Below are 22573 nucleotides of genomic sequence, written 5' to 3' on the forward strand. Positions count from 1 at the left end.
TAGCTAATCTTAAAAGATATGAGCCGGAGTCAGAGCCCATAGTCATTCCATACCTCTATGATTCTTTTCACTCAGGAGGATACATTTATCCAGATTTATTGAGAGCCTCAAATGCAGGATTCGTGAAAAAATTTTTAGAGCTGGCCATTCAAATGGTGGATAATGGAGAAAAGAAGAGTCGAAGTGAAAAGCTGTTCGTGTACCTTTATCTTTCAGATTTTGAGCTGGATAATTGAAAAGTTACAGAGCTGCCTATCATTTTTAAAACTTTGGAAAAGTAATGTACTGTGAACTTTAAATCCCTAATTACTTTTTACGAGTATTAAGAGATCTTTTATGGTGTGTTTATGTTTGTCGTTCTAATAAAAGACTTAGAAGATGCATTCACATTTCTTCTATTATTTTTATCTTCATTTTACCTTTCATTCTTTTTTTTTACATTTTCTTACCATTCTATTTTTGTGTGCCAATATTCTCTTCATCTTACCCTTTGCAGGGTCTCAAACAATGAACATGAAGATAATCATGACAATAATCTCGGATTTGATTTTGAAAACTTAATTCATGTTGATGAACTTGATAATGAGGAAGATTCAGATAACTATACACTGCCTCTTGATTTGTTAAAATTAATGAAACATGAAGATAAGCCAATTGAACCCCACCAAAAAATTATTGAACCAGTAAATTTGAGAGATGGTGAGAACAAAAAAAAAGTTAAAGTTGGTACATCTCTTTTGCCAAGTGAAAGACAGAAGCTAAAAGAACTGCTCTGAGAATATGTAGATGTGTTCGCGTGGACTTACCAGGATATGTTAAAACTGAGCACTGATATTGTAGAGCACAAGTTACCTTTAAAACTAGGATGTAAGCCGATGCAGCAAAAGCTAAAGTGCATAAAACCAGAGATGCTGCTGAAAATTAAAGAGAAAATGAAGAAACAATTCGATGCTAGATTTTTAAAAGTGGTAAAATATCCTGAATGGGTAGCCAATAGCCAATATAGTGCCAGTTCCTAAGAAGCATGGAAAAGTGAGAATGTGTGTCGATTATTGAGATTTGAATAGAGCAAGCTCCAAGGATAACTTTTCTTTACCTCACATCAATACTCTAGTGGATAATACTGCTAGGCATTCCACATTTTCCTTTATGGATGGTTTCTCAAGTTATAATCAGATCAAGATGGCTTGAGATGATATGGAAAAAATTATATTTGTGACCATGTGGGGAACATTCTGTTACAAAGTCATAACTTTTGGGTTAAAAAATGCTGGTGTCACTTATCAAAGAGTAATGGTGAGTCTCTTTCACGACATGATGCATAAAGAAATAGAGGTATATGTGGATGATATGATTGTAAAATCTTATGAAGGAGAAGATCATATAGTCAATCTCAAAAAGCTGTTTGATAGGTTGAGAAGATTTCAACTGAAGTTGAGTCCTGCTAAATGTACATTTGGTGTCAAGTTAGGAAAACTATTAGGCTTTGTGGTCAGTAAAAGAGGAATCGAAGTAGACCCGAATAAGATACAAGCCATCCAAAACTTATCTCTTTTTCGTACCCCAAAAGAAGTGCGAGGTTTTCTTGAGAGACTGAAATATATTGCTCGTTTCATCTCTCAACTCACCTATAAGTGCGATCCTATTTTCAAGCTTCTTAGAAAATATGATCCAAGAGAATGGAATGATGAATGCCAAGAAGCTTTTGATAAGATCAAAGAATACTTGTCAAATCCACCTGTGTTGGTGCCTCCAATCCTGAAAAAACCTTTGATCTTATACTTAACGGTGCATGAAAATTCCATAGGATGTGTGCTAGGGCAAAGTTATGAAACTGACAGAAAAGAATGAGCAATATACTACTTGAGCAAAAAATTCACTGATTATGAGTCCAAGTATTCACCATTAGAGAAGATATGTTATGCATTAACCTGGACAACTCGAAGGCTTAGACAATATATGCTTTATCACACTACTTGGCTCATAGCAAAGCTGGATCCTATTAAGTATATCTTCGAAAAGCCCTCATGGATAGGAAGAATAGCACGGTGGTAAGTTATGCTTTCAGAATATGATATCATTTATGTGACTCAAAAAGTTATAAAAAAAAGTGTTGTAGCCGAGTTCCTTGTTGATCACGCTATCGAAAATTATGAACTAATGAACCTGGAGTTCCCTGATGAAGATGTGATGGCCATTGAAGAAAATGAACCTGTTGAAGAATCTTGGAGGATGTATTTTGATGGAGTTGCTAATGCTTTGGGTCATGGTATTAGGGTAATTTTAATATCTCCTGATGGGCACTATTATCCCATTACAGCCAGGTTAAATTTTAATTGCATAAATAATATGGCTGAATATGAGGCTTGTGTTATGGGTCTACAAGTAGCAATTGAAAAGAAAATCAAAGTATTAGATGTGTTTGAAGATTTAGCTCTAGTCATCTATCAGTTATGAGAAGAATGGGAAACCAGAGATTCTAAGTTGATACAGTACCATAAGTACATTTCTCAGTTAGTTAAACAATTCGAAAAAGTTCAATTCGAGCATTTGCCTAGAGAGGAAAACCAAATTGCTGATGCACTGGCTACTCTAGCTGCAATGATTAAAACAGATGCAAATACCAAAATTCAACCTATCAAGCTGGACATGAAAGATGAACCAGCACATTGCTTAGGTGTTGAAAAAAAAGATGATGAAAAACTATGGTATCATGACATCATACAATACATTAAAAGCCAGTAATACCCAAAACATGTAACAAAAAATGATAAGAGAACTATCAGAAGGTTGGCTATGAGTTTCTTTCTTGACAGAGAAGTCCTCTATAAAAGGGGTCGAGATGAAGCACTCTTAAGATGTGTGAATACAGCTGAAACGAAGAAGATTATTAAAGAGATGCATGATAGAGTTTGTGGGGCACATGCAAATGGTTATATGATGGCTAGATAAATTATGAGGGCTGAATACTATTGGTTGACAATGAAGAGTGACTGTATTGATTATGCCAAAAAATATCATAAATGTCAGATCTATGCTGACAAGATCCACACTCATCCAATAGCGTTGCATGTTTTGGCTCTTTCATGGCCATTCTCTATGTGAGGTATGGATGTCATTAGTCCCATCACTCCAAAAGCTTCAAATGGACATAGATTTATCTTTGTGATGATTGATTACTTCACAAAATGGGTAGAAGCTGCATCATACGCTAGTGTGACCCGATCTGTGGTATACAAATTCATAAAAAAGGAGATAATATGTAGATATGGGCTTCTAGAGATAATTATTTCTGATAATGCCAAAATTTTGAATAGTAAGATGATGAATGAAGTTTGCACTCAGTTCAAGATTCGTCATTGTAATTCGACACCATATCGTCCAAAAATGAATGGGGCAGTAGAAGCTGCAAATAAGAATATCAAAAGAATCTTAGAAAAAATGATTGATACTTATAAATATTGGTATGAAAAGTTACCCTTTGCTTTGTATGCTTATAGAACATCAGTCCGAACATCTACTGGGTCACTCCATTCTGTTTGGTATATAGAATGAAAGTGATGCTACCGGTCGAAGTAAAAATTTTCTCGTTGAGAGTCCTGATGGAAGTAAAATTAGAGGAAGCAGAATGGGTTCGAAATCGCTATGAGCAGTTGAACTTTATTGAGGAGAAAAGACGTACAGCACTTTGTCATGGTCAATTATATCAAAAAACGATGATGAGAGCACATGACAAGAAAATTTATCCTCATTGCTTTAGAGAATGAGATTTAGTGCTGAAAAGGATCCTTTCAAATCAACATGATAATCGAAGAAAATGGACGCCAAATTGAAAAGGCCCGTATGTGGTGAAAAAGGCCTTTTATAGTAGGGCATTGATTTTGGCAGAAATAGATGGAAGTGATTTACCTGCTTCAATAAATTTAGATACTGTGAAAAAATACTTTGCTTGAAAAAAAAAGTAAAAAAATGAAAAATGATGACTCATCCGAAGTTGAAAACCTGAAAAAGGTGGCTTGAATGCGAAGAAGAAGCATCATTTCATAATACAGGGGCAAGTGTAGTTTGATGAACTCTGAAAGATCAAGGAAGTCATCTAATTTAGTTTTAGAAAAAAAATCTGAGAATATTCTGTTCATGATTATCTTATGATCATCATTTGGGCACCTTTCAACTCAAATACTTTACCATGTACTTGTTACCAGTCTAATAAAATATGCTTTCTTTTTTTTGGAAATAACACCTATCCATTCCTTTATTCTCATTTTTGTCCACCATATGAATAGAAGAAATGTGTGATTGCATTTTATTGGTCTTGAACTTAAAATGATGAAAAGAAAAACAAACATGAAAGATCTTAGCATTACTTTTTAAAAGTTGACAAAGGTAAATGAAAAAGGATGAGAAAAATATGACAGGACATTGATGTTGGAGACTTTTGAAGCAGTAAAATATTGTGGTCAAATGTTAAGAACAGATTGGTCGTACAAAAATTCTGATAAAAGAAGACAAAGTGAGAGATTTTGAGAACTTTTTTACTATAATGAATAATTTTGATTGCATTACATGCATTGCATTTAGAACACTCAGTAATGCATCCATGAACAGTTTTAATAAGGAGGGAGACTTTCCATTTCCTGATCGAATAAAAGATTTCAAAAGAGAAGAATTTACATGCTAAAAGAAAAGAACTCAGTTTTGAGAGAAAATGAAATTTTAAAGTTGTTGAGCCTCTGTTGAGAGGAGCCTTTTCTAAGATAAAATTTTAAAATTGTTAAGCCTCTGCTGAGAGGAGCTTTTTCAGATGAGATTTTAAAGTTGTTGAGCCTCTACTGAGAGGAGCCTTTTTCATATGAGATTTTAAAGTTGTTGAGCCTCTACTGAGATGAGCTTTTTCAAATGAGATTTTTAAAGTTATTGAGCCTCTGTTAAAAGGAGCTTTTCCAAGATGAGACTTTTAAAGTTGTTGAGCCTCTACTGAGAGGATATTTTTCAAATGAGATTTTAAAGTTGTTGAGCCTCTACTGAGAGGAGCTTTTTCAAATGAGATTTTTTAAAGTTGTTGAGTCTCTGCTGAGAGGAGCTTTTCCAAGATAAGATTTTTAAAATTGTTGAACCTCTGCTGAGAGGAGCTTTTTCAAATGAGATTTTAAAGTCGTTGAGCCTCTGCTGAAAGGAGCTTTTTTCAAGATTTTAAAATTGTTGAGCCTCTGTTGAGAGAAGCCATTTTCAAATGAGATTTTAAAGTCATTGAGCCTCTACTGAGATGAGCTTTTTTCAAGATTTTAAAGTTGTTGAGCCTCTGCTGAGATGAGCCCTTTTCAAATGAGATTTTAAAGTCGTTGAGCCTCTGCTGAGAGGAGCTTTTTTAGATTTTAAAATTATTTAAAGTTGTTAAGCCTCTATTGAGAGGAGCCCTTTCCAAATGAGATTTTAAAATTGTTGAGCCTCTACTGAGATGAGCTTTTTCAGATTTTACATTTTTGAAAGTGTCGAGCCTCAAGTGAGAGGAGCATTTTCAATAAGAAAAATCATTTGGATTCTGGACAAAATTGTTGTCTCTGTCTTTGCCCTATTACTGATTACCAGTAATATGTAAAAAAGGGCAGCTGTGGACATCAATTTGTCCAAAAGAAATACAAAGTACGTATAAAATATGAAATACAATAAAAAAATATGAAATACAAAAAAATATGAAATACAAAAAAAAATAAAACAGAACAAAAAAAATCAAGGATGGTAGTGGTACCATCCCCGACACCACTGCCACCACCTCTGCCACCAGACCCACCAAACCCTACACCCCATCTTTCTAATCACTAGACCTTACCCTTCACCCCTCAGATTAATCCTCCCATTGACAAACTACCAGATATAGCCAAAACTAATAAAAGAGACATGGGGCTCGTGCTTACACCCGTGCCGAGCCCCATGCCCTTCCCCCCAAACATACAGAGCTCTAAAAATAGAGCTCCTAGCAAAAAAAAAAAAGAATAGGAGAAAGGGAGAGACGTTGCAAAAAAAAAAATTAAAAAACACACAAAAAAAATATACACAGTCCTCCCCATAGGGAGCAACCCAGTACCGAGCTTTCTGCACGAAGAAAAAAAAAGAGTCAATTTAAAAAAAAAAAGAGTCAGAACACAAAAATATATAGTTTCACTGAAACTTCTCCAGCAGATCTAGGGATTTTGAGACTTTTTTTGGTGAAAAGGAGGTCGGATCTGTGTTCAGGGGGTCGAGATGAGTTTGTGAGAGATTTTTGGAATTTTTCGACAGCGTCGACGGTGGCCGTCGTGACGGACGGCCACCAGTCCCAGGTCGGCTGAAAAAGAGAAAAAAAAAAGAGGAATTTTTTTTACGAAAACCAAATGAAATGAATGAAAATTTTTTTTTAACTTTTATATAAACCGTCAGAACCAAAACGACGTCGTTTCATTAAATGCCCAAAATGACGTCGTTTAGACCAAGAAGGATCCGCGCATCAACCCACGACCCGGGGTCCGCGCACCCGACCCGGGGTCCGTGCACCCGACCCGACGACCCGCTTCTCCATCAGCCCCTGACCGGTCCATCTGAACAGAAACAGATCGCCCAGACCGAACCGGACTGCGCTTGAACTGTTGCCAGATCGAGCCGAATCGTCAGACCGAACCACCGAACCAAACCATACGTTGACCGGACCGTTGATCGGTCCAATTCAGGTAAAAATATTTTTTTTTAAATTTTTCTTATTTTTTATATATTATTTTATTAATATTTATGCATATTAAAATAATTATATTTGTTAGATTAAATGATGAGATTGTGGTTTTTTTATGTAATTATGTTAATTTTTAAAATAAACTTTAAAAACAATAATATAAAAATAAATTTAATAATAATAATAAACTAATAAAAATGTAGGAAAAAGAAATTTTTATCCGATGATGAGATTTAAAGGTATTCCGAGTAGTGATGCCTACAAAACCTCTAGGTGAGAAGATTTTTTGTAAAATATTACCAGTTTATTGGAATATTTATAAAAAATCTTCAATATAATAAAATTTTCATTTTTCTTCAATTTTTTTAAATAAAAATTTCTTTTTTTATAATAATAAATAAAAATTGATTAATATATTAAAAATATATGTAATAAAAATAGAAAGGAAAGAAATTTAATCCAATGATGAGATTCTAAAAGCATTCCGAGTAGAGATGCTTTAAGAAATCTCTAGGTGAGAAAATTTTTTGTAAAATATTACGAGCGTATTGAAATATTTATAGAAAATCTTCAATATAATTAAATTCTTTTTTCTTCAAAATTTTAATTTTAATTAAAAAAATTAATAAAACAATTAATAAAATTTTCGAAAAAGATGTGTGCATCAACATGTTATTATTTGCATTACATACATGACATAATTTTTTACGAAAAGTAAATTTAGACCTCCCAAAGTTGAGATTCTAAAAGTATTCCGAGTAGAGATGGTTTAAGAAATCTTTAGGTGAGAAAGAGTTCTTTTAATGTTACCAACATACTGAAACATTTTAAGAATTATTTCAATAAAAAGGTTTTAATTTATTTTTTCTCGAGAATAAACTTTTTTTAACATGACATTTTCTTACGAAAAATAAATTCGAGCCTCCAAAGTTGAGATTTTAAAAGTATTCCGAGTAGAGATGCTTTAAGAAATCTCTAGGTGAGAAAGAGTTCTTTTAATATTACCAACATACTGGAACATTTTAATAATTATTTCAATAAAAAGGTTTTGATTTATTTTTCCTGAGAATAATTTTTTTTAATAAATAAAAAATCAAGGAAATTATTTTTCGAATACTGAAAATAAGATTATTTTTTATCAAAATCAAAGGATAACACGTTGTTAATTGGTACCATTTTTAACGGGCGTTGTGCGGGTGCTAATCCTTCCCCACACGTAACTGACTTCCGAACTCAGACTGTTTCGCAGACCGTAAAATTATCTTTTTAATAAATTTTAATTAATTTTAAGATTTCATTAAAAGGATATGTTTTAATAGGTAGTCAATCACACCTAGCGAAAAAAGATTGATGGCGACTCCGTTATTTTTTATTTTGTTTTCAAATTCGGCGGACGGACACAAAATCGTTACGATATTTCATACAAACCACATTCACAATTCATTTTCTCTCTATATTTTCATTCCCTCTATTCATCCTTTTACTTTTAAATATACTCACACCTTTCCCATTTTCTCTCTTTTTTTTCTTTTTGATTTAGAGTGATTTGTATTTGTGTGTGAAAATTTGACATCTTTCCTATTTTTTTCTCACTTTTCTTTCAAACAAAAAAACATTCAAAATTTCATTTCTTTCTACATTTCCATTGCCTCTATTCATTCTTTTACTTTTCCATTATACCAAGCACACCCTAAAAGAAATTAATAATGATTTCTCTTTGTTTCCTGTGTATACTAAATTTAAAGGAGAATTTTCATAAGATCAATGAAATTATTGAAAGTGTGGAGATTTTGAGCTGTCACATGCAACACTTTCAACATGCCTACATATAAAGTTAAATAATAAAAAAAAGAAGAAAATTTTGCAAAATATATATAAAATAGAAATCATTAATTATATATTTAAATGCAAATCATACATAATATATGCCCTAAATTGGAATGTTAAATAATGCAAAGTAGTCTTTAAATTGGATGTAGCAATTAGCCTTAGCTTTAGTTGATTAGCTTTTTATCTCTCGTCGTTGACTAGATGATAGTTGATCCAATGTAATGTTTTCATCGAGTTGCTCGTATCTGCCTCCAAACTTTTTTTATCCTTAAATTATGATATCTCTTGTATGCATAAAAAAGTATATAAGTATGATTAATGAGATATTAGAACCTTAAATTTTCTTAATCTTCTACTTAACCTTAATTAAAACGTGGTTTAGTTTTTTATTCTTGCATCATTTGTTCTAAAAAAATGTCCTTGAATCATGACAAATTGTTATTGTTTGAGATTTCATCTAAAATCAAAGATGAAAAAGAAAACAAAGAAAAAAAAATAAGAAAAAATGAGCCATATTTCCACAAGAAACATTAACTAATATTCATCACAGCACATGAAAATACTAAAAGTCACTGTTTTCTTCCACGTTCAACAAGTAAAATATATAATTACCTTAATTTTATCTCATCACATCTCATCATTATTCATTTATATATTCAGATCAGTTCTTGACAGCAAGAAAATCCTATGCTGCCAATAGATATTTTAATCAAGCAAACTCTTTAACATTTAGGATATGCAACTCCACAAGTGCTAGCAACCCTTTTGGAGTTGGGATTGTCGACAAATTGTTTAAGAGTTGGGTTCTTAAGGTACCCACAAAAGCATGGCTACTGCTCCTTCAGCTTGCTACAACAAGTGGCTGATGGAGGCTTTGAAGACGTGATCGCTGCCAAGCAGGGGCTGAGCTGCGGGGCCTCACATGTCACTGCTTCCGCCGTATGAGTTTCACCTGAAAATAGGAGCACTACCAGTGCCGCTGCATAGAAGGAAACAAAGGAAAACCTATTCATATTTTTCACACACAAAATGCTAACACTTGTGACAAAAAATAATAAAGTTGATTTGTATTTGGTGCATTTGTGGGTATGAGCTGCGACACATTTTATAGGAGTTGGGATTGTTATTATTGTTGTTTCTTTAGCCCATGATTGACGGTGTCAATAAGTCAAGTCTTTTGCTGGCCTAAACTTGAAAAATGCGGGTCCTTGGGGGAATTGAAGAAGGTAGATTTGCACATCCCACCATTGCACGACGGGATTTTTGTTGGGAATAATGACTCAAAGCCCATAAGAGATTTGTTTGGGATTTGTTAGAGATTTGTTTGTGATTTGTCAGATATTGCTTGATGGACAAAAAGACTTACAAAAGAAGAATTCCAAGAGAAAGAAGATTTTTAGTAGGTAAGTTTGACTTGCAAGAGAAGAATTTTAAAAGGAAAGAGATTCTTAATAGGCAAGTTTGACTTACAGGAGAAGAATTCTAAGAGGAGAGGGATTCTTAATGGGCAAGTTTGTATGGTTATAAATAGGTGAAGTCTTTACAGGGTTAGGTATGAGAAAAAAATGTAAGAGAGTTGTAAGGTTTTGTGAGATAGACACCCCATAGGAGTATTGAGGCTTTACGTCTTATAGGTGTGTATGTTTGTTTGTGAGTGGACTAGAAGAGATTGAGAGGGTCCACATAGGTATGATGTATGGAAACATATGGGTATGTGTTTGGTTATGTTGAAATAGTGCACAAGGGTTTGAGTTTGTGTTTGTTTGGGTTGAGAATACTTCATAGGACTAGAGGAGATTGAGAGTATCTTATAAGTATTGATTATTGAGTGAGATTGATGATATGATGTATGTTTGTAATTCTCTACAACTAGTGGATCTTGTTTCTCATCCGTAGATATAGGTCAATTGGATTGAACCACGTTAAATTGTTGTCTCTTGTGTGTTTGATTTATTGTTTGATTTCACTTCCGCTAGTGTGATTGGATTGGAGGCTTTTAGCCCAACAAATGGTATCAGAGCTGTGGTGTTCTCCAACAAATGGTATCAGAGCTATGGTGATTTCCAATAAATGGTATCAGAGCTGTGGTGTTCCCCAATAAGTGGTATCAGAGCTGAAGGTTTGAAACGTGAGAAGAGTCAAATGTTCGAGATGTGGGAAGAGCTGATGGTTCGAGACATGGGAAGAATTGACAGTTCGAGATATGGGAAGAGCTTGGTTTGAGATATGAGAAGAAGTAAGCTTAGAGGAGCTCGATTCAAGAGAAGAGTTCGAGTTCAAGTTTTGAGGATTAGTTTGTATGAAACGTGAAGACACAAGAGAAGAGAAGAGAAGATGATTGTGAGATTTCCATTGTAGGTGGAACCAAGCATGTCTAGCATGAAGACAGATGATTGATGGAATTTGAGTCAAGGTGAAGATTGTTGGGAATAATGACTCAAATCCCATAAGAGATTTGTTTAGGATTTGTTAGAGATTTGTTTGTGATTTTTTAGATATTGCTTGATGGATAAAAAGACTTGCAAAAGAAGAATTCCAAGAGAAAGAGGATTTTTAGTATGTAAGTTTGACTTGCAAGAGAAGAATTTTAAAAGGAAAGAGATTCTTAATAGGCAAGTTTGACTTACAAGAGAAGAATTCTAAGAGGAGAGGGATTCTTAATGGGCAAGTTTGTATGGTTATAAATAGGTGAAGTCTCTACAGGGTTAGGTATGAGAAAAAGATGTAAGAGAGTTGTAGGGTTTTGTGGGATAGACACCCCATAGGAGTATTGGGGCTCTACGTCTTATGGGTGTGTATGTTTGTTTGTGAGTGGACTAGAGGAGATTGAGAGGGTCCACATAGGTATGATGTATGGAAACATATGGGTATGTGTTTGGTTATGTTGAAATAGTGCACAAGGGTTTGAGTTTGTGTTTGTTTGGGTTGAGAATACTTCATAGGACTAGAGGAGATTGAAAGTGTCTTATGAGTATTGATTATTGAGTGAGGTTGATGATATGATGTATGTTTGTAATTCTCTACAACTAGTGGATCTTGTTTCTCATCCGTGGATGTAGGTCAGTTGGATTGAACCACGTTAAATTATTGTCTCTTGTGTGTTTGATTTATTGTTTGATTTCGCTTCCGCTGGTGTGATTGGATTGAAAGCTTTTAGCCCAACAATTTTATGCTTACATTTAATGTAGAAAAATTTTGTTATAGCCCCGCTGTACTTCCAATTGAAGCATACCATTTATGATTTTTGTAATATAATATAATTAATTAATTAATTTTTAAAATTAAGTGATTTTCATCAAAATTTTATATAAAACTTACATGTATGAATGGTGAATTCTTATATAATTTTGTATTTATTATAATTACATAATTGTAAAATTAATAAAATAATTATAAGTGAAATATTCACTTTTCAAAAAAAAACTAAGCTTAAGGAACTAGTAAAATTATCACAATCTTCTTAGAGAATATCTAACAAGATAAACAAAAAAATAATTATATTAAATACAGATATTTCGATGTCCAAATTGTTGTATAACCTCATCCTTTTTTGGTATGGCCATGATTTTCCTTGACTTGTTCCTCTTCTTAAACTCTCAACATTGACCTAGGTGGTTGATTGGAATAGTTCATATAATAACAACACATAAATGAAAGAAATAAGTGAAATGAATAACAACTTTTCTTATCTTGCTAGAATGTCTTGTTTCTACATTTTTAAGATAAAAGGACTTTGTTTTCTTTTTCCTAGACTTTGATTTTTCAACAATTGCCTACAGTCTACATGTAGAGTTAATATAATATTTAGAATTGATACACAATAACGATCAAGGAAAAACTTCTCTTGTCTAATTGGGCTCATCTTCTTCCATATATCAACTAATTCTTCTAGATTATTTTATTTGAAGAGGATAGATATTTTTTGAGACAGTGTAAAATCATAGTCGATTGGTAAATAATCCCTCATCTTTAGTTGCATCTTTTCTGACTGGATTTTTACTTCATTGGGTAGCTCACAAGGAGCTTATACAAATGAAGAGCACACTAATCGTTCTGTGGAGTCCATGAAAAACTTTTGTTGAAGACCGTCTTTTAAGCAAATGTTCTTTATGCAACTTTATGATATGAGCATGAACCAATGCAAAAGAATGAGAGAAAAGGTTAGTACGCGCAAAAAAAGGAATAAATAAATAACTAAGTAAATTAAACCATCACATAGAATAAGAGGAAAGAATCCTATACTTTTAGTCAATTCTAAAAGGGAAGGGTGATGGCTCTATCTATAGGTTAGGCACTCTTAGTGTTCACTATATGTGGTTTGAGGTTAAAGTCTAAAGGTTCCCAAATTGCTCCTTACATCATTGTCCTTCACAGACTAGTAAGGCACCATAATCCTCACCTATTATAGGCTACAAGCGAAAAAGATTCAATTTGAGTGGGAGTATTTCGTTAGCCACTACGGAGGCATTAAACGTCACGAAAGCATTAGGTACTTTACTCCATCCTAGAGGGACAGAGCTCAGGTATAAAGCTCATGTTATGCATATACATATGAATGACATAATTAATAAAGTAAATGAGTGAATAATAAAACAAATCTATACAAAAAGGTTCAATTTTATTAGGATTTTGGATAACACAAATTTATTTGCTGGCCTAACTCTCGGCTTCATTCCCCAATGAAGCAGCCAAACTGTCATAACGTCTAGATCCGGGGATCTGTCGCTAGACATTGACTTAAAGAGTCACCACCAATCTTTTTTATCTAGGTGCGATTGACCACCTAAGAAATTTATCCTTTTAAGAAACACTTAAACCTAAGGGTCCCTAAAAGAATAGGTTCAGGTCTACTAATCAGAATAAGGTTCGAGAGTACGATTACGTGTGAGAAAGGTTATAGCACCCTTACAACACCCATCGAAAGATGGTACCAACTTAATTTTGTGTTATCCAATAAGCCTTAAAAATTTACCAAGTAATTAATTATTGAAAATTATTCTCAATTGACTTTAATACTTTTAGCAGAAAATTGAGAAAATTCTCTCACCTCAAGAGTATGCAATGAAACTACTATTTCACTTGCTGAGGCTCTATTGTCAGATTATTTAATATTAAAGAAAATTCAAAAAAAAAAAAAGAAATAAAATGACAAAAAATAATTCAGCTTTAGATATAAATCTTTTTCTCTTCAAAAATTCATGTTTTTGTACAAGAAAAATTGATACTTTTAACTTTTTTTCAAAATATTTTTCTGAAACTTTAATTTCAAAAAAAATTGATACTTTTAACTTTTTCTCAAAAATATTTTTTAGAAAACTTATTTTCAAGGAAAACTGATATTTTTAACTTTTTCTCAAAAATATTTTTTTAGAAAACTTATTTTCAATGAAAATTGATACTTTCAACTTTTCCTCAAAAATATTTTTTTTTTGGAATTTTGTTTAAAGAAAATCAAAAAATAAAATAAAATAAAATAAAATAAGAAATACTAAATAATTCTAATATAACCAATAAATAATAATAATAATAAATAAGAAAGAAAAAAAAAACCTTTGGAACTGCTTGACTCGACTGGGAAATAGCTCGACTCAAGACAAAAAAAGCGGCTCGAAGACGCGGCTCGGAGATGTCGGCTCGGCTCAGCTCAGCTCTAGGGATCGATTAGCACACGAGTTAATGAATCAGGTCACAATCTGGTGGTTGGGTCAGCCCAAACAAAAACACGCAGATCCTGGTAACGTACTAACACTAAAACGACATTGTTTTGCGCAGGTATAAAAGGTAAATAATGAGTTTTTTCTTCAGATGCGCCCGTCTTCTCCCTTCTCTCTCTTCCCTTCTGTTTTCTCCTCATTCTCTCTACCCAAAGAACACAACCTAGAATCCGGTTGAATTTCCATCAGATTCTGGAAAATAATGGTAAAAACTTCAAAGTTGGCTAGAAAACTCGTCGAAAAATTCAAGGTTTGCCAAAAAATTTCGTCAGATTTTGAAAATTTTTCAAAAATTCTAAAAAAAATCCCACATATTCCTAAAGCTGTATCTAACGCACCAGAACCTTTTTAGCTTCTGTTTTCTCTGTGTCTCCTTTTCGTGTATGTTCCAGCACCTATTTATAGAAATTGATCAAAAGAGTTTCTGATCAATTTCAATTTCTTCTGGGATTAGGATTCATTCTTTGAATCCAATCCAAACTCTTTCAATCCCCTTATTGATAGCAAAACCTCCTTCTAAAACCAAAAATTATATCTATCAAAATAGAATTTAGACCGGATAAACCAACCAAAATAATAATAATAATAATAATAAAAATAATAATATATACATTAATCGATAAATATAAAAAAATATTGATAGATAAATAAAAATAATAATAATAGATAAGTATAAAAAATATACATTAATAAATAAATAATAAAAAATAATATTAATGGATAACTAATAAAAATATATATTATTAGACATAAAATATATATATATAAATAATAAAAAAATAAAGATAATAAAACTAAAAATAAAATGAGTCATTTTGTCCTATTTGGACCAAATCCAATTAATCTAGACCTGAATCAAATTAAGTGTCTACAATATTAATTTAATAAAAATATTATACTTATATATAATTAATATATAATTTATTTTAAAAATATTTTTTATGTATATAATAAATTAAAATCATTAAATTAATTTCAAATTTAATGCAAGTCTGAATTGGATTATACAAATATATATCGGGTCAAATCACATAAAATTCTTTAAGAGTCGAGTTGGAGTTGAAGCAAGCAAAAATCTTTCTTGATTCGATCCATTACTATATTTATTTACAATTTTTTTTTTTGTCATTCAAGTAATATGTAATTAATTTATTAAAAAATTTCAAACAAATTTTTTATCAAATCTTTTTAGTTTTGAGTAAATATCGCCAACAATATACTTACAATTCTCAAATCACTTATTATTAACAGAACAAGTATTCTGTTGGTCCCAGGTCTTTGAGTATAACAACACAAGTGCCCAGACTTTCTTGTTCAAGGCAGGAAACTTGGTCTCCTACTTTTGCAAAAGATGAAAAGAAAATATCATGTGAAACATAAGTATTTAATTCCCTAGGTCAAATAACTTTATCTCAGTTCAGATTATTCTAAGTTTCCTAATAATGGAAGAGTGGACTATTATTCAATGAATTGGACCTTTATGAACCTGATAATATTGATTCTAATGTTATAGTTGCCGATCAGGGAAATGAAAATTAATGCACGTGTAAATGTCCTAAAATTGCTCATTCGTCCTTGACTTTGCCTCTAGACGAAACCCTACTGTTTAAAAGCTGAACTTTCCGAAATGATATATTGCAAAGAGAAAGAGAAAAAATGGCAGAAAATTTCACTAATTGATTTGTTTTTATCATTTTAACCTTCAGAGTTTACCACAAGATAAAATGAATCAATTTTGACCTTCAGCAGTAAAAATGTTGATTGTGATCTTAATTTTAAATGTGGATCGATACCTTTAATTTTTTTTTTTTTAATATTTACTACATAGTAAAACTATGGTTACCTAATGGCTAAAAAAATTTGATAGATTGTTTAGTTTAAAAATTGGCTTTGGGTCTTTTTCTTTTTTGAGGTTTCTATGTTAAAAGTGTTAGAAATAGTCTTTTTCTTTATAGTCTGATGTGGAAGAACAAATGTTGACATGGAGTAATATTATTGGATAAGCATACAGCTGACTTTGTAGGAAGGATTTATATAATAATTTATCTTAATTTTGATTCAATTTTAAAATAATCAAGGATGAAATTTTTGTGAAATATCTTTAGAATCTTTCTTTGCTTCCTTATTAAATACTGTTTGTGGTATCAATGCAGGTTAATTATTGCATATTTTTAAGTAATAATTTTGTTCCATCATCCTAACTTTTACATAAAAATATTGGGATAAATTTGGCATATAGCGCAAAGTTTTTTTTTTTTTTTTTTGCTTTTTATAATTGACCTGCTTTCTTTCTTATCATTGACCTGCTTTTCTTTTCTTTTTTTTCCTTCTTAAATTAGTATTATTTTTAATCAGTATTAGATCACCCTTTGCTTTTTCCTTAAAGCTTCCTTCTTTATTATTGAAAATTAGGTTAAGATTGTAAATACATCAAGGCCACATAAAAAATTAAAAGATAAAAATTGGGAGAGAGGAAAAGTAGAAAAGTGAAAAACATTTTTTTTCTTCCCATCGGTGTGTATTGTGCTGATTTGGAAAAATAAAAAATAAAAAAAAATGTATTTTCTTTCTATCCATTGCTTGGTAGAATTAATGAAAAATGAAAAGTAAAAATATAAAAATTATATTATAGACAATCTTTTTAAATGTACAACACATTCTCACATTTTTCTCATTTTCTCTCTTCTTTTTTTTTTTTTTTTTGATTTAGAATGATTTGTATTTGTGAATATGTGAAAAATTGACATCTTTCCTGTTATTTTTTCTCACTTTTCTTTCACACAAACCACATTCAAATTCATTTTCTTTCTACATTTCCAGTCACTCTATTCATCCTTTTACTCTTCCATTATACCCAGTACACCCTAAAAGAAATTAATAATGATTTCCCTTTGTTTCCTTTGTAAACTAAATTTAATGGAGAAATCTCGTAAGATACAATGAAATTATTGAAAAGTATGGAGATTTTGAACTGTCGTATGCAACACTTTCAACATATCTAAAAATAAAGTTAAATAATTAAAAAAAAAAGAAAATTTTCCAATATATATATATATATATATATATACAATAGGAATAATCAATTATATATTTTCATGCAAAGCTTACGCAATGTATACCGTAAATTGGAATGTTAAATAATGCAAAGTAGTCCTTAAATTGGACTGTAGCAATTGGCCTTAGTTTTAGTTTATTAGATTTTTGTTTCTAGCCTTTGACTAGACGATGGTTGATCCAACCTACTGTTTTCATCAAGTTGCTCACTTCCGTCTTAAATCTTTTTTTTATTTTTAAATTACGATTTTTCTTGTATGTATGAAAATGTATATAAGTATGATTAACGAATTATCGAACCTTAAATTACCTTAATCTTCCCCTTAACCTTAACTAAAACGTTGTTTAATTTTTTATCCTCCTATCATTTGTACTAAAAAAAAAATCCTTATATCATGACAAATTGTTGTTGTTTGAGATTTCATCTCAAATCAAAGATGAAAAAAAATAAGAAAAGATGAGCCATCTTTCCACAAGAAACATCAATCATAATTCATCACAGCACATGTACCACTTTCTTCATCCTTAAACAAGTAGAATATATATATAGTTATCTTAATTTTATTTCATCACATCCCATCAGTATTCATTTATTCAGATCAGTACTTGACAGCAAGAAAATCCTATGCTGCCAATAGATACTTAATCAAGCAAACTTTTAACATTTAGGATACGCAACTCCACAAGTGCTAGCAACCCTTTTGGAGTCGGGATTGTCGACAAACTGTTTAAGAGTTGGGTTCTTAAGGTACCCACAAAAGCATGGCTGCTGCTCCTTCAGCTTGCTGCAACAAGTGGCTGATGGAGGCTTTGAAGACGTGATCGCTGCCAAGCAGGGGCTGAGCTGCGAGGCGTCACATGTCACTGCTTCCGCCGTGCGAGTTTCACCTGAAAATAGGAGCACTACCAGCGCCACTGCACAGAAGGAAACAAAGGAAAACCTATTCATATTTTTCACACACAAAATGCTAACACTTGTGACAAAAAATAATAAAGTTGATTTGTATTTGGAGCATTTTGGGCATGAGCTGCGACACAATTTATAGGAGTTGGGATGGTAATTATTGTTGTTTCTTTAGCCCATGATTGACGGTGTCAAACTTTCATGACTCACGAGTCAATGAGTCAAGTCTTTTGGTGGCCTAAAAGGTCCTTTGGGGAATTGAAGAAGGTAGATCTGCAAATACCACCTTTGCACAATTGGATTTTACGCTTACATTTAATGTAGAAAAATTTTGGTATAGCTCTGCTGTACTTCCAATTGAAGCATACCATTTATGATTATTATAATATAATATAATTAATAAATTAATTTTTCAAATTAAAACAAATGTTGACATGGAGTAATATTATTGGTTAAGCATATAGCTGACTTGCTAGGAGTAACCTATGTAATAATTTATCATAATAGGAATAACTTATGTAATACTTTATCTTAATTTTGATTCAATTTTAAAATAACTATAGATGAAAATTTTGTGAAATATCTTTAGAATCTTTCTTTGCTTTCTTACCAGATAGTGTTTTTGTTATCTGTTAACTTTAAATATTTGACCCAAATTAAATGTGTAGGTTTATTATTGCATATTCTTTTTAAGTAATTTTGTTCCATTATCCTAACTTTTACATAAAAATATTGGGATAAATTTGGACTTTAGCCCAAAAGATTTTTCTTTTTTTTGCTTTTTATCATTGACCTACTTTTCTTTTTTTTCTTCTTCTTCTTCTTATTAAATTAGTATTATCTTTAATCAATATTAGTTCACCCGTTGATTTTTCCTTCAAAGTCCCTTCTTTGTTATTGAAAGTTAGGTTAAGATTGTAAAAACTTCAAGGCCAGATAGAAAATAGAAAGATAAAAATTGGAAGAGAAGAAAAGTAGAAAGATGAAAAACATTTTTTTCCTTTCCATTGATATGTATTGTGCTTCATTGGCAAAATAAAATAAATAAATAAAATGTATTTTATTTGTATCCATTGTTTGGTAGAATTAATGAAAAATGAAAGGAAAGAACATAAAAATTATATTAGTTTACTATTATAACCTTTTATAAGTTAAGATAAAAAGTAAAAAATCTTAATATTATAGGCAATCTTTTAAATATACAACATATACTCACACCTTTCCTATTTTCTCTCTTCTTTTCTTTTTGATTTAGAATGATTTCTATTTGTGAATAAGTGTGAAAATTTAACACCTTTCCTATTTTGTTTTCTCACTTTTCTTTCATACAAACCAAATTCACAATTCATTTTCTTTCTATATTTCCATTCCCTCTATTCATCCTTTTACTTTTAAATATACTCACACCTTTCCCGTTTTCTCTCTTTTTTTCTTTTTGATTTAGAGTGATTTGTATTTGTGAATAAGTGTGAAAATTTGACATCTTTCTTATTTTCTTTCAAACAAAAAATATTCAAAATTTCTTTTCTTTCTATATTTCCATTTGCTCTATTCATCCTTTTACTTTTCCATTATACCAAGCACACCCTAAAAGAAATTAATAATGATTTCTCTTTGTTTCCTATGTATACTAAATTTAAAGGAGAATTTTCATAAGATCAATGAAATTATTGAAAGTATGGAGATTTTGAACTATCACATGCAACACTTTCAACATGCCTACATATAAAGTTAAATAATAAAAAAAAAAGAAAATTTTGCAAAATATATATAAAATAGAAATCATTAATTATATATTTAAATGCAAATCATACATAATGTATGCCCTAAATTGGAATGTTAAATAATGCAAAGTAGTCCTTAAATTGGATGTAGCAATTAGCCTTAGCTTTAGTTTATTAGCTTTTTATCTCTCGTCATTGACTAGATGATAGTTGATCCAATGTAATGTTTTCATCGAGTTGCTCATATCTGCCTCCAAACTTTTTTTATCCTTAAATTATGATATCTCTTGTATGCATAAAAAAGTATATAAGTATGATTAATGAGATATTAGAACCTTAAATTTCCTTAATCTTTTACTTAACCTTAATTAAAACGTGGTTTAGTTTTTTATTCTTGCATCATTTGTTCTAAAAAAATGTCCTTGAATCATGACAAATTGTTATTGTTTGAGATTTCATCTAAAATCAAAGATGAAAAAGAAAACAAAGAAAAAAAAAAAGAAAAAATGAGCCATATTTCCACAAGAAACATTAACTAATATTCATCACAGCACATGGAAATACTAAAAGTCACTGCTTTCTTCCACGTTCAACAAGTAAAATTGCATTTATAACATGCTCACAAGGAGCTCCACTTATGTCCCATTTCCTATATGAACATGAATGCTACAACAAAATGACAATGTAACTCTCTCTTTGTATGAAGGATGTTCTCCTAATAAACTTCATATCTGACACCTCTTGACCATTCAACCTCCCACTTAGCAAACAGCTTTTTTGATTTTTTAAGTTTATCTATAATCCTTAGTGCATGATTAGTTTTTTTATTTACCTACATACTCCTTTCTCTAAACCAATCTCTTCATCACATATAATTTAATGTCCTCTAACATGCTACTGATGGACTTATGCCCAACTTCCAAAATCACATCATTGAAAGTTTCACACATGTTGTTATCAATGACATCACATTTAATGATGTCACTGAAGAAAGCTTGGCACCAAACTTGGATTGGCCATTTCTCCAATAAATTTTTTTTACAATCAAATTTCCTTGAATGTTTTCCATAATCTGTAACTTTGCAACTGTGGCTGGTTAGGTGACCTAGCACATTTTTAGAATTACAACTACAGGTCTTTTCCCTTATACTTCTTCCCTCACCTAGCATAGATATGCCTAGCACACATTCTTTGCTTAACAAAAGGCAAGATGTCCCTAACATATCTTATTAAACCTTATTAAAAAAATAAAAATGGTATTAATAGAATCTCATAACATGACCATTTATATAAACAGTGATATAAGAATAAAGTTTAATTTACATATCTTTTACATGTACTTATTACTAACCATCCAAGTTCACCTTTAATTTTTAAATCAACACATAATTGAGCAAAAAAACCATGTCTAAATGGCAGTTGGCTTTTTATCCACAACAGCCCACGCAATTAGGAACATTTGATTGTTTCCCTCTCTTCCTACAGCCACAAGCAACTGCCCTTAACCAATCATTTAAGTAAACACCCATCAAGTCCAATAAAATGTTTACACCATTTCAAAAATCCTTACTTCAAAGCTCCAAAACAAACATATATTTTTTCAAATGTAGGCACTTCATCAATGGCTGTTTTTTTAGATGTAACAAAAATAATGCTTCCAGGATTTTTTAAATTTAGTCCCTCCACATAATCATTCAAAGCATTAAATTTTTTGTTGCATTTTTCTTTCATTTTTTTATTCACAATACCCTTCACTACTCTACACATATCATAAGAAACAATAACCCCTAATTCTCTCCTCACAATTGCATTTAAATGCCTAAGCTTAATGAAGGGCATAACAACTATTTGTTCACCATTTTTTCTTACAATCACAAGGTTTGTCACCATTCTATTTTTTGATTTGGGCATACATGAATGCTCAGACACATGTTTTAACAATATATATTATTACTACTACATTGAGAGCATACAATAGCCCACTTATAGCCTTTGCCACTAAATACTATATTATAATGATTTTGGGGATCGCTAAACAAAAATTTTAAAAAACAAATCAAAACCGAAAAAGTCACCACTAATTTTTTTTGTTAGGTGTGATTGGTCACTTAAAAAATTATCTTTTTAATAAAATATTAAAGTTAATTAAAACATATTAAAAAGATAATTATCCTGATTTATGAAAAATAAAGTTGGGTTTAAGAGTACAGTTATAGGTGGGAAAGAATTAGTACCTCCACAATGCTCCTTTTAAAAATGGTCCAATAAACTATGTGTTATACTTTAATTTTGATAAAAAAAGGTCATAATTTTGATATTTAAAAATAATTTCCTTGCTTTATTGCAACCAAAACATCATTTTCTTTTCTTTCTAATCTTTTGCCTGAAAAAAAAAAAATAAAAGAAGAAATCTTGTGCATTGAAATTTTTTCTAAAATATTCCAATACTATGACAATATTAAAACAAAATTTCTCAACTAGGAATCACCTAAAAATCACTACTCAGACTTTTCAAGAATCTCATCCTCAGCAGTTTATATTTATATTAAAAATTGATATTTATACAAATATAATGCAAATAGTAAAATATGATGCTCATAATTTAATTTAAACAATATTTTATTTTCTTTGTTTTTTATAAAAA

The 22573-nt window shown here is 31.1% G+C and overlaps 2 pseudogenes; both read right to left on the bottom strand.

The window, feature by feature from the left end:
• Positions 1-8910: 8910 nt before the first annotated feature.
• LOC149512982 (non-specific lipid-transfer protein 2 pseudogene) lies at positions 8911-9707 on the bottom strand (annotated as a pseudogene).
• Positions 9708-17776: 8069 nt separating this feature from the next.
• LOC149512983 (non-specific lipid-transfer protein 2 pseudogene) lies at positions 17777-18330 on the bottom strand (annotated as a pseudogene).
• Between the last annotated feature and the right edge of the window lie 4243 nt (positions 18331-22573).

This window comes from Durio zibethinus, chromosome 21, assembly GCF_047325235.1.
Source record: "Durio zibethinus cultivar Kanyao isolate XHJ-2024 chromosome 21, ASM4732523v1, whole genome shotgun sequence".
Taxonomy (NCBI): Eukaryota; Viridiplantae; Streptophyta; class Magnoliopsida; order Malvales; family Malvaceae; genus Durio; species Durio zibethinus.